Below are 11832 nucleotides of genomic sequence, written 5' to 3' on the forward strand. Positions count from 1 at the left end.
GACGATTGTTTCCAGAGAGCCTCCCCCCCCCCTTACATCAGGGTCCCCAGAGAGCCCCCCCCCCTTACATCAGGGTCCCCAGAGAGCCTCCCCCCCCTTACATCAGGGTCCCCAGAGAGCCTCCCCCCCCCCTTACATCAGGGTCCCCAGAGAGCCTCCCCCCCCCTTACATCAGGGTCCCCAGAGAGCCTCCCCCCCCCCTTACATCAGGGTCCCCAGAGAGCGTCACCCTTCACCATACATCAGGGTCCCCAGAGAGCCTCCCCCCCCCCTTACATCAGGGTCCCCAGAGAGCCTCCCCCCCCCCCTTACATCAGGGTCCCCAGAGAGCCTCCCCCCCCCCCCTACATCAGGGTCCCCAGAGAGCCTCCCCCCCCCTTACATCAGGGTCCCCAGAGAGCCTCCCCCCCCTTACATCAGGGTCCCCAGAGAGCCTCCCCCCCCTTACATCAGGGTCCCCAGAGAGCCTCCCCCCCCCTTACATCAGGGTCCCCAGAGAGCCTCCCCCCCTTACATCAGGGTCCCCAGAGAGCCTCCCCCCCCCCCTTACATCAGGGTCCCCAGAGAGCCCCCCCCCCCCCCCTTACATCAGGGTCCCCAGAGAGCCTCCCCCCCCCCCTTACATCAGGGTCCCCAGAGAGCCTCCCCCCCCCCCCCTTACATCAGGGTCCCCAGAGAGCATCCCCCCCCCCCTTACATCAGGGTCCCCAGAGAGCCTCCCCCCCCCCTTACATCAGGGTCCCCAGAGAGCCTCCCCCCCCCCTTACATCAGGGTCCCCAGAGAGCCTCCCCCTCCCCTTACATCAGGGTCCCCAGAGAGCCTCCCCCTCCCCTTACATCAGGGTCCCCAGAGAGCCTCCTCCCCCCCCCCTTACATCAGGGTCCCCAGAGAGCCTCCCCCCCCCTTACATCAGGGTCCCCAGAGAGCCTCCCCCCCTTACATCAGGGTCCCCAGAGAGCCTCCCCCTCCCCTTACATCAGGGTCCCCAGAGAGCCTCCTCCCCCCCCCCCCCCTTACATCAGGGTTCCCAGACTTAACCCCCCCCCCCCCCAGAGGTTCCCCTGTACCTGGCTGTGCACCTCCAACCCCTAGCACAGGGGGAGGTGGGAGGTGGCGATCGGCAGCTCTATGGTGCCTGTGGATCTCACTGGGACTTGTAGTTCTCCTCCTGATTCTGTACAGTGGAGAGGGGAGGGGCCTCTGACCCGGGCAGCAGTCGGCAACATTGTACAAGCAGAGCAAGTCACTTGTACACAGAAGAGTAAAACTTGTATCTGCCCGGGTCAGAGGCCCCTCCCCTCTCCACTGTATACACTCTGGAGGAGAAATACAAGCCCCAGGGAGATGCCGCGAGCAACATAGAGCTGCCGATCACCGCATCCCACTCCCCCCACTGCACCCCAAACTGAAAGCCAGAGGTGCAGGGGGGAGATGCTGTGTCCTGCGCCCCCCTCCCCCCCCATAGCGGCAGAACGGCTCCGCCGCAGCACTGCCAGCAGCATACCCCTAGATCCGACGAGCATCTCTCAGGAGCTTCTCACAGGCCCCCTACTGGCCGCAGGCCCTCGATCTGCGTCTGAATGGTCAGTCCGCCTCTGATTCTATGCATTAAAGATATAAAAAAAAACAAAAAAACAAAAAAACAAACCACCTTCTGTGTGCAGCAGCCCCCCTAATACTTACCTTAGCCCCATCTGGATCCAGCGATTTTGCATGAGAAACTCAGCGGTCCGGGACTCTCCCTCCTGATTGGCTGAGACACAGCAGCGAGCGCCATTGGCTCCCATTGCAGTCAGTCAACCAATGAGGAGAGAGAGGGGCGGGGCCTGAGTCGCAGCTCCATGTCTGAATGGACACACAGAGCAGAGGCTCGGGTGCCCCCATAGCAAGCAGCTTGCTGTGGGGGCACTTGTCAGGAGGGAGGGGCCAGGAGCGCCGAAGAGAGACCCGAGAAGAGGAGGATCTGTGCAAAACCACTGAACAGAGCAGGCAAGTATGACATGTTTGTTATTTTAAACCAACAAAAACCTAAGACTTTATTATTATCACTTTAAGGAGAAGAGAGCCTCCCCCCTTACATCAGGGTTCCCAGAGAGCCTCCCCCCTTACATCAGGGTTCCCAGAGGGCCTCCCCCCCCTTACATCAGGGTTCCCAGAGGGCCTCCCCCCCCTTACATCAGGGTTCCCAGAGGGCCTCCCCCCCTTACATCAGGGTTCCCAGAGGGCCTCCCCCCCCTTACATCAGGGTTCCCAGAGGGCCTCCCCCCCCTTACATCAGGGTTCCCAGAGAGCCTCCCCCCCCTTACATCAGGGTTCCCAGAGGGCCTCCCCCCCCTTACATCAGGGTTCCCAGAGAGCCTCCCCCCCTTACATCAGGGTTCCCAGAGAGCCTCCCACCCTTACATCAGGGTTCCCAGACTTAACCCCCCCCCCCCCCCCCCCAGAGGTTCCCCTGTACCTGGCTTTGTATCACTTTACGGAGAAGATTGTCCTCTAACTGCTATGTGCTAGTCATTTGGAGTATCTCATGTCCTAAACCCGCTCCTGTTAAAGTTCTTTAAGCAATAAATTGCAAAAAACACATCCATAGATTGATTTATTGGAGCTTGAGCGTATGGACTGGTGCTTGGGTGGACAGGCAGCCCCTGTACTATTAGGGAAGAACCAGATAATACCAGCAGCCGCTACAGGGGTAGAAAAAAATAAAAAATAAAAATTACCGCCTCTGAGGCATGTTTAGGATTCCAGTGGGTAAAACAGCAGCTCAGCTGCCTGCTTTTAGCACCCCAAGCTTCCATTGGAAATAGCCCTAATGTTCCCTGGGGCAAGTAACCTATGTTTCATAGATATCAGTCCAGTAATGTCTTGGCAAACAGTGGTGACTTTCTTTGTGCGATATACAGGTACAGTATAGGACTTCAGAGGAAAACAAATGCAACATCAACCAAACAAAACCTAGACGTGTTCCCACACTAAGGCTACAATCGTACGGGCGCTTTGCCATGGTGCAAACGCCAGCGGCAGCAATCTACTAATTCCTGTTGCTGCGTTTGACAAGTGTGGGCGGCTAGCTGCGGCCTCCAGACCCAGACACTTCAATGACAGGATGTCCACCCACGGGTCCCACAAACCAATCACTCAATTCCCATCCATTTTGGAGAGCAGATAGGGAAGGTGACACCACATCTCCCAACTTTTTGAGATGGGAATGAGGGACACCTATCAGCAAAAGTATGCAGGCATAGGACACACCCCTTGCCCCGCCCCCTTAAAGGAGAATTGTACAAAAAACAAGATTGTTTAAACCCACAAGTCCTTTTTTTTTTTACCACTACTATTCCTTTATATTGGCTTCTGGAATTTACAAATGCAGCAATTTAGAAATCAGATGAAAGGTTTAGCACTGGAAAACACTTTTTGATAGATAAAAAGTGCATTTTATATACAACTCTATAGATCAGACCAAAATGAAAGACAAATGAAGAGGAAAGAGGGACATAGCTCCAAATCAGGGACAGAGGGACATAGCTCCAAATCAGGGACAGAGGGACATAGCTCCAAATCAGGGACAGAGGGACATAGCTCCAAATCAGGGACAGTCCCTCAAAATCAGGAACAGTTGGGAGCTATGGGTGACACGGGCATCTTTGCAGGACAGAGATGCAGCCTTCCAATGTACCAAATTTGCATGGAATGTGAGTTGTTTATGGATTTGTTTACTGGTATAATGGAATGGAAAAAGCTTTTGTACTTGGTATTTTCCAAATAAAAACCTGATATAAAGAAAAAAAAAAAAAAAAAAAAAAAAAAAAAAAAAAAAAAAAAAAAAGGGGAAGGGGTCAGGATGTCGGCAGCCGCAGTTTTTCATGGCAGGTCACACAAGCAGCGATTAGCTGTGGGGGATCACACTATCACACTTGTGTGCGCCCAGCCATGATCCCAGCAGGTTATTGCTCGCTTTGCGAACCAATCATGACAACCAGAGCCAGCTAACTGTTCACATCTGTCAAACACAGCAGCAAAAAAATCAGTGGATTCCTGCGGCTGGTATTTGTACCATGACAAAACGCACATGTGAATGCAGCTTTACTACACAGCAGCAATCCTAACTACCAGGCTGCTCCATCTACTCCTTGTCACCCTCCACATACACAGCTCTGCAGTTTTCACCAACCTTTATCTCCAACACACCAGACTTGTCTGCTCCCCAGGATGCAGAGCTCTGACTGGGTGCAGGTGTGTCTAAATTGGCTAAAAGGGAGAAGAGAAAAACCCGGAGCGGATGGAGGATCAGAGGTCTGGAAAGGTGGAAGAAAGGAGTCGGGAGATGTGTAAAACCCGATCAGGACTTTTTCAGGATCTAGTGGCGGCTGGTGGTCAAAATTTTGGGGGGGAGCGGCAAACAGACCTGGCCCCCTCACTCTCACTAGATCGATCGATTCCATAGGCGATCTGGCGATCCACTTGCACTACACCCCCTCCCCAGGGGCTCGATGGGTGGTGATCCTTGCACTACCGCCACCTCCCCCATCCCACCGTGCAATCCATGGCCTCCTTACCTTATACAGCGAGAGGTGCGGGGAGAAGGATGAGGTGGTGGTGAACTGCTGAACCAATCAGGGGTGGGGCTCTAGGAGAGATTGCTGCTTCTGGGGAAGATGCTTCTTCTTCCCGGCCGAACAGGAGGCGGGTCCTGAGACCCATCCTAAGACTGCTCGCTAATCGGGTCTCAGGAGCCACTTCCTGATTGGCCGGGAGAAGCAGGAAGACATTAGCGAATATTAATTTGCTAATGTCACACAAGTGGGTGGGCTCCTCCCCTTTTTTAAGTCAATTAGAGCCTCCGGCTCTAAAAAAAAAACAAAAACACAATGAAATCCATGTGTCCGGTGCCCTACATGGAGATTAGGGGCCGGGCGCATGGTTTGGGGGGGCGCGACCCTAAGGGATGGGCTTCGCCACTGCCAGGATCTCTGCCAGACCCTCTGCTACAAGACCAAATAATGGAGGAGATCCGTTCTCTGCGTGTTCTGGACACAAACTAGATAGAATGGTGTCCATCCCAACAGTGGATTCCCGCTATCTGGCTCTTCAGGGACTATTCCATCCACAAATGACACCAATGATGGAGCACCATTCCACCCACTGACACCAATGATGGAGCACCATTCCACCCACTGACACCAATGATGGAGCACCATTCCACCCACTGACACCAATGATGGAGCACCATTCCACCCACTGACACCAATGATGGAGCACCATTCCACCCACTGACACCAATGATGGGGCACCATTCCACCCACTGACACCAATGATGGAGCACTACTCCTCCCACTTATACCAATGATGGGGCACTGTTCCTTCCACTGACACCAATGATGGAGCACTACTCCTCCCACTGATACCAATGATGAGGCACTATTCCTACCACTGACACCAATGATGGAGCACTATTTCTCCCACTGATACCAATGATGGGGCACCATTCCTCCCACTGATACCAATGATGGAGCACTATTCCTCCCACTGATACCAATGATGGGGCACTATTCCTCCCACTGACACCAATGATGGAGCACCATTCCTCCCACTGATACCAATGATGAGGCACTATTCCTCCCACTTATACCAATGATGGGGCACTATTCCTCCCACTTATACCAATGATGGGGTACTATTCCTTCCACTGACACCAATGATAGAGCACTACTCCTCCCACTGATACCAATGATGGGGCACTATTCCTTCCACTGACACCAATAATGGAGCACTACTCCTCCCACTGAAACCAATGATGGGGCACTATTCCTCCCACTGACACCAATGATGGAGCACTATTCCCGCCACTGATACCAATGATGGGGCACTATTCCTCCCACTGACACCAACAAAGGGGTACTATTCCTTCCACTGATACCAACAATGGGGCACTATTGCTCCCACTAAAACCAATGGTGGGGCATTGATGGGGCATCTGAGGCTGGGGCATTTTCTACTCCCACTGGCCACAGTCCGGCCCTCCTAAGCTCTAAAAGACAGTAAACTGGCCCTTTGTTTAGAAAGTTTGGAGACCCCCTCCTCTAAAAGGATCTTTGGGCCTTTTGCTGCTCAATCCCCGTCTGGGTGCTAGAAGACAGCAGCTGGGTGTTGGCTAGAGTACAGTCTGATATATACTTCTACTGACAAAGCTGTCCTCAAGTGTCAATAGTTCAATTTGGAGTATCGTACTATGCCCCTTCTCCTATCCAAGTTCCTCAACTAAAATAAAACAACAAAAAACACTCCAACCCCTAGACTGGTCATTGGAGTAATGAGCGGAAGCTGTGTGCCTGGTTGTGAGAAATACTGTGTGCCTGGCTACGGGGCGGAAACAAGGCATAATCCGGGTAAAATACCAGGGGCTCCTATGGGGGTAGCGCTACAATAAAATATGAACAAGGCATATCCCTCTATAGTGTGTACTTGTCTCATATAAGAGCACTAAGTGTCATTTCTGTCTGCTGCTTTGTTCCTCTGATATCAGCACGAGTCACTTCTGACAAATTTTCCTGACAAGAGGAAAATGGCGACAGAGGAGGGACCTCCAGTTGATTGACAGCCACAGCTCTGTTCCTCTGTGCTGTGTGAAGGGGTGGGGGGTTGTCTCTTCCCTCCAATCATCTCTCAGATCTCTCCTCACTGAGCTCCGCAGAGTGTCATTTCAGCTCCCCGCCCACTTTTTTCTGAACTCTCAGACAAGCTGAGCATTTTGAACAGATGTAAAGAAGAGAAGACTGCAGATAAACAGGTACAGCTTATGTAGGAGAGGTTGTTTCATCTTTGTGTATCACCTGAGGACAGTCACTTCACTGGGTATATGTGAGGGTTGAATTGAATTGTTATATTTTTGAATTCAGTCAGTTTGGGAAAATCTGGTAGAAATAATATTTTAGGCCTTTTAAAAGTTACAACCAAAGCTTTACAGATGGTATTCAATAATCACGGGGGGGGCTTGTGCAACAAAAGGAAGAATGCAATCTTTCAGCTGTAATATTTCATTGTTAGGGCACTAATATAGGAAAGAACATTATGTAGTATTTGTAGTATTTCTGCAAGGGTATGAAATACTCCCAAAAATATTTGACACCATCAGACACGGCTTACCTGATTGGTTGTCTCTCTGTCCTCCCTGGATGGACAGCACTCTTCTCTCCAGCAGTGCTGCACTCTTCTCCATGGACAGTTACCAATGCTGTGTGACGGGCCCTACACAGCCATCTGAATGAAGCCTTAATCATTAATCACATAGAAGCTTTAATAATTGAATGTAGTTTAAAAAGTTGCTTTCTGTTTGGATATTTTTTATTTTATGTTAGTATCCCATGACAAAGAAGTATACAGCCCATTTACATGAAGTATTCCGTGTATAACGGAGTTCACTGTAACATTATCTATTGTAAGTTCTGATATAGCAGTGAGAACATATACAGAGCAGTGAGATGTTACATAGCTCCCAACTGTCCCTGATTTCGAGGGACTGTCCCTGATTTGGAGCAATGTCCCTCTGTCCCTCATTCCTCCTCATTTGTCCCTCATTTTGGTCTGATCTATAGAGATGTATATAAAATGCACTTTTTATCTCTCAAAAAGTGTTTTCCAGCGCTAAACCTTTCATCTAATTTCTAAATTGCTGCATTTGTACATTCCAAAGGCCAATATAAAGGAATAGTAGTGGTAAAAAAAGCACTTGTGGGTTTAACCTATCTTGTTTTTTGTACAATTCTCCTTTAAGGGGGGCGTGGCAATGGGTGTGTCCTACGCCCGCATACTTTTGCTGATAGGTGTCCCTCATTCCCATCTCAGAAAGTTGGGAGGTATGAATGTTGGGTGATCACATAGTAAGTACATGGAAGCTCTCTTAGTTTATTGTAGGTATTAGTGTCTATGAAAGTGAGAAGAATGTAGGTAATGGAAGACATAGACCCCAACTGTCCCTCTGTCAGTGCCAAATCCTTCTGTCCCTCTTTTCAGGTCATTTGTCCTTTTTTTTTTCCATCTGAAGTATAGATCTCCATATACATGTAATATATTATACTGCACTGAACTTTTTATCCATCCTCTAGATCAAGGGTCTCCAAACATTCTAAACAAAGGGCCAGGTGAGGTAGGACTTAATTGGAGAAGTCCTGGTCATTCCCTCCCCAACTTTTCCTAATAAACAAAGGGCCAGTTTACTGTCTTTCAAATTTTAGGGGGGGCGGACTGTGGCCATTGGGAGTAGAAAAGGTCCCGACATCAGTGAGAAACAAATAATGGTTCAACATTTGTCTCACTGGGAGGAATTGTACCCCATCTTTTGGTGTCATTGGGCCCCATTATTGGTGTCAGTGGGAGGAATTGTGCCCCATCATTGGTGTCATTGGACCCCATCATTGGTGTCAGTGGGAGGAATTGTGCCCCATCATTGGTGCCATTGGACCCCATCATTGGTGTCATTGGACCCCATCATTGGTGTCATTGGTCCCCATCAATGGTGTCATTGGGAGGAATTGTGTCCCTTCATTGGTGTGGGTGAGGGGGAATTATGTCCCATTTTTTATGTATCAGTGGATGAAACAGTGTCCCAAGGGCCACATAAAAGCAAGCAAAGGGCTTGGAGACCCCTGCTCTAGATTATGGCATTTGTTATTTAAAACTCCAGTAAAAAGAAAAAGCACTTGAACGTTTAAAGTGGAAGTCCATGCAAAATCTAAAATTCCTGCATCTATAGACACCAGGGATCTAACACTAACCTCTCTATCCCTGTAAAGAAAAAAACGAGTATACAGTACGTACCTTTCTGGTAGCTGAGTTGACCCGCTCTGACCGGATCCCATGCTGAGCTGTCAGCCGCGGCTTCACTGTAGAGGCGGGTGCAGAGGAGACGGAGGACAATGGAAGCCCCATAGTAAGTCTATGGGTGATGTCACTTCGCTGTCATTTCACAGCCATTGTCCTCCGGGTCTTCTGTAGAGCTTCCGGCGCTGGAGATCGGGTCGGAGCGGGTCAGAACGGCTTCCAAAAAGGTATGTGTACTCATCTTTTCTTTACAGGGATAGAGAGGTTAGTGTTAGATCCCTGGTGTCTATAGATGCAGGGATTTTAGATTTTGCATGGACTTCCACTTTAAAGGGGTTGTAAACTCTCGCCGTTTTTCACCTTAATGCATTCAATGCATTAAGGTAAGAAAAACCTCCCGTGCTGCAGCAGCGCACCCGAGCCCCCCTTATACTTACCTGAGCCCCATAATTCCCATGATGGGAACGAGCACACCAGCTCCGGCCGGTGTCTCGTGTCCTGATTGGATAGATTGATAGCGCAGCCATTGGCTCCCATTGCTGTCAATCAAATCCAATGATGCGGGCGCCGGGGGGGCGGAGCCGAGTCCTGCTGTTTATGTCTACGGACGCATCAGAAGGACACGGGAGCGCGCCCAAACGGGCGTCCACAAAGGAGATCGCTTCTCCGACGGGGCACTCGAGAATAGGAGGAGCCAGGAGCGCCGCAAAGGGACCCCAGAAGAGGAGGATCGGGGCCACTCTGTGCAAAACCAACTGCACAGCGGAGGTAAGTATGACATGTTTGTTTTTTTTTGTTTTTTAACGAACCTTTACAACCACTTTATGCAATTATTTTTGACATATTAATTGTTCATTGTCTTTGTATTTGGGTGGTGTTGCAAGGGAAAGTTCTGCTGACTTCCAACAGCCAATCCTGTGCAAGCAAAAATGCTGTTTTTATAAATTTCCTTGCATGTGATTTAGTATTCTTTGCAAAGTGAAGCTTCACCTCATTTACTAAACTTTGAAGCAACTTGCCATGCAGAGTGCACCTGCACTTGCAAATCGCACAGTCTATTTGCCGTTAGTGAATCACTCCCAATATGTCCAGATAGTTTCCGTCTTTCTGATCCCAGAAAGTTTGGAGGTATGATAAGAGTCAGTAGAAAGGGGGTATGAACATGTATCGTTCTGAATGTTGTTAGGATCTCTTTCAAGTAACGTTGGTAATATGTTCTTAAAGTTTGTGCTCCCTTTACCTTTCCCAGCTAATACTGTACTTTTTCCAAGATGATTTCACCCTCTTTAAAGTTTGTATTGATGGCAAAACTGTAGAATAAAAAAAAAAAAAGTACGAATTGTGGAAACAAGACACCAAATTATGGTTTTATAGAAAACACCGGAGATACCAGCTTTACCCAGGCTCCCTTACTCAGATAGAAGACAGCATGGAGGGGTTCGGTGAAGGTGGTGGTAAAGGTGTGGAGGTGTCTGATGGGGTCACTCAGCTGGTAGAAGGACAGACGGCCACCTTCATAATCCAAATATAATCCCAATCTCTGCACAGGGGACTTGAGATTTATCATCTTTTTCAGAGAGCCTGTAGAGATACATATTCATTTTCAGTTATACCAAAACTCCAGGACTTATTATTATACACAATACCAGAGTCATCTCCATCTCTCATTATACTGGGATAGCAAACACCCACATCCCAATCACCACAGTCACCAACCTCTACTACCCAGTCATGTCTGCCATGGGAAAAACTTTCCATACTCATCACTTGAGGGTACTCTGTAAATCTCTCTGGTAAATCTGGTCTAATCTTTTGCGTTTCAGAGCAGGATGCTGTTCTCAGGTCATCAGATAAAGTCACAAAGGTATAGGCAGTTGTTTCATCAAGTAGCAGATTGGTTGCATCCTGTGTATAGAAGATGTTTTTTGATTGCATATTAGTGATAAGACCAGTTATAGATCTGTGCAACACAAGAGAGATCATAAAATCATTAAGATCAAGAACAGAAGATTCCTCCACATGCTGGTCACCTGTGTCTGGTTTTTGATCTTGAAGGACTTCATCAGTATCTGATTTATGATCTTGTAGGACAGTTATTGGGTCGAGTATATTGCACAACTTCTCGATGTGGCCAATTTTCCTGGACAGCTCGTCCTTCTGTATCTCCAACTGTTTGATGAGATCATTGACTTGAAATGAGACCTCCTCTACCTGCCTGGAGATCTCACTCAGGACTCTCTGTTCCTGGACCTCCAGCTGTCTCCTCATATCCTCAAACAGAGCAGTCACTCTCTTTTTCTCAGCATTGTCTTTTTCTTGTACTTTCCTTTTCTGGTCCTGTAGTCTCTGAATTTTCTGCTCATTTGTCTCCTTCTCCGTAATCAATTTTTCTAGAACATTTCTCAGTTTCTCCTTCTTCTTCTCCAAAGCCTCTTCTAGAGGTTCCACTTCATGTCCTTTATGTTTCCCCACCAGACCGCAGGATGCACATAGACAGACGGCGTCCTCGGAGCAGAAATACTTCAGAAGCTCCTTGTGGATGGAGCATTTTTTACTACTGAAGGACGAGGTGGGTTCTATCAACACATGGTCCACTGCCTTGTTGTGGGCTGTCAGGTGTTTATCACACATAGAAGTCTCACACTGCAGACAAGTCTTTACAGCTCCCACCGGAGAATCCACACAATACGTACAGAGGATCTCACTTTTCTCCTCCTTTTGTTGTGTAGATCTGAAATTTTCCACAATGTTACACAACTTCCTGTTCTTCTCTTGCACAGGACGCTCTACATACTTCTCTCTGCACTCCGGACAGGAATAAACTCCAGACCCCTCCTGTGTATCCAGAGCAGTCACAATACAATCCCGGCAGAAGTTGTGTCCACATCTCAGTGACACCGGCTCCGTATAAAGGCTCAGGCAGATGGAGCAGCTCAGCTCGTCTCCTAGAGCAGACAACGCCATTCTGGGAACAAGGAAGAAGAAACGAAACTAAAAATCTGATTCCATAA

General features: G+C 48.9%; 1 pseudogene; it reads right to left on the bottom strand.

Annotated features, from left to right (window-relative positions):
* Nucleotides 1-7323: 7323 nt before the first annotated feature.
* Nucleotides 7324-11832, bottom strand: LOC141148536 (E3 ubiquitin-protein ligase TRIM39-like; annotated as a pseudogene).

This window comes from Aquarana catesbeiana, linkage group LG06 (genome assembly GCF_042186555.1).
Source record: "Aquarana catesbeiana isolate 2022-GZ linkage group LG06, ASM4218655v1, whole genome shotgun sequence".
Taxonomy (NCBI): domain Eukaryota; kingdom Metazoa; phylum Chordata; class Amphibia; order Anura; family Ranidae; genus Aquarana; species Aquarana catesbeiana.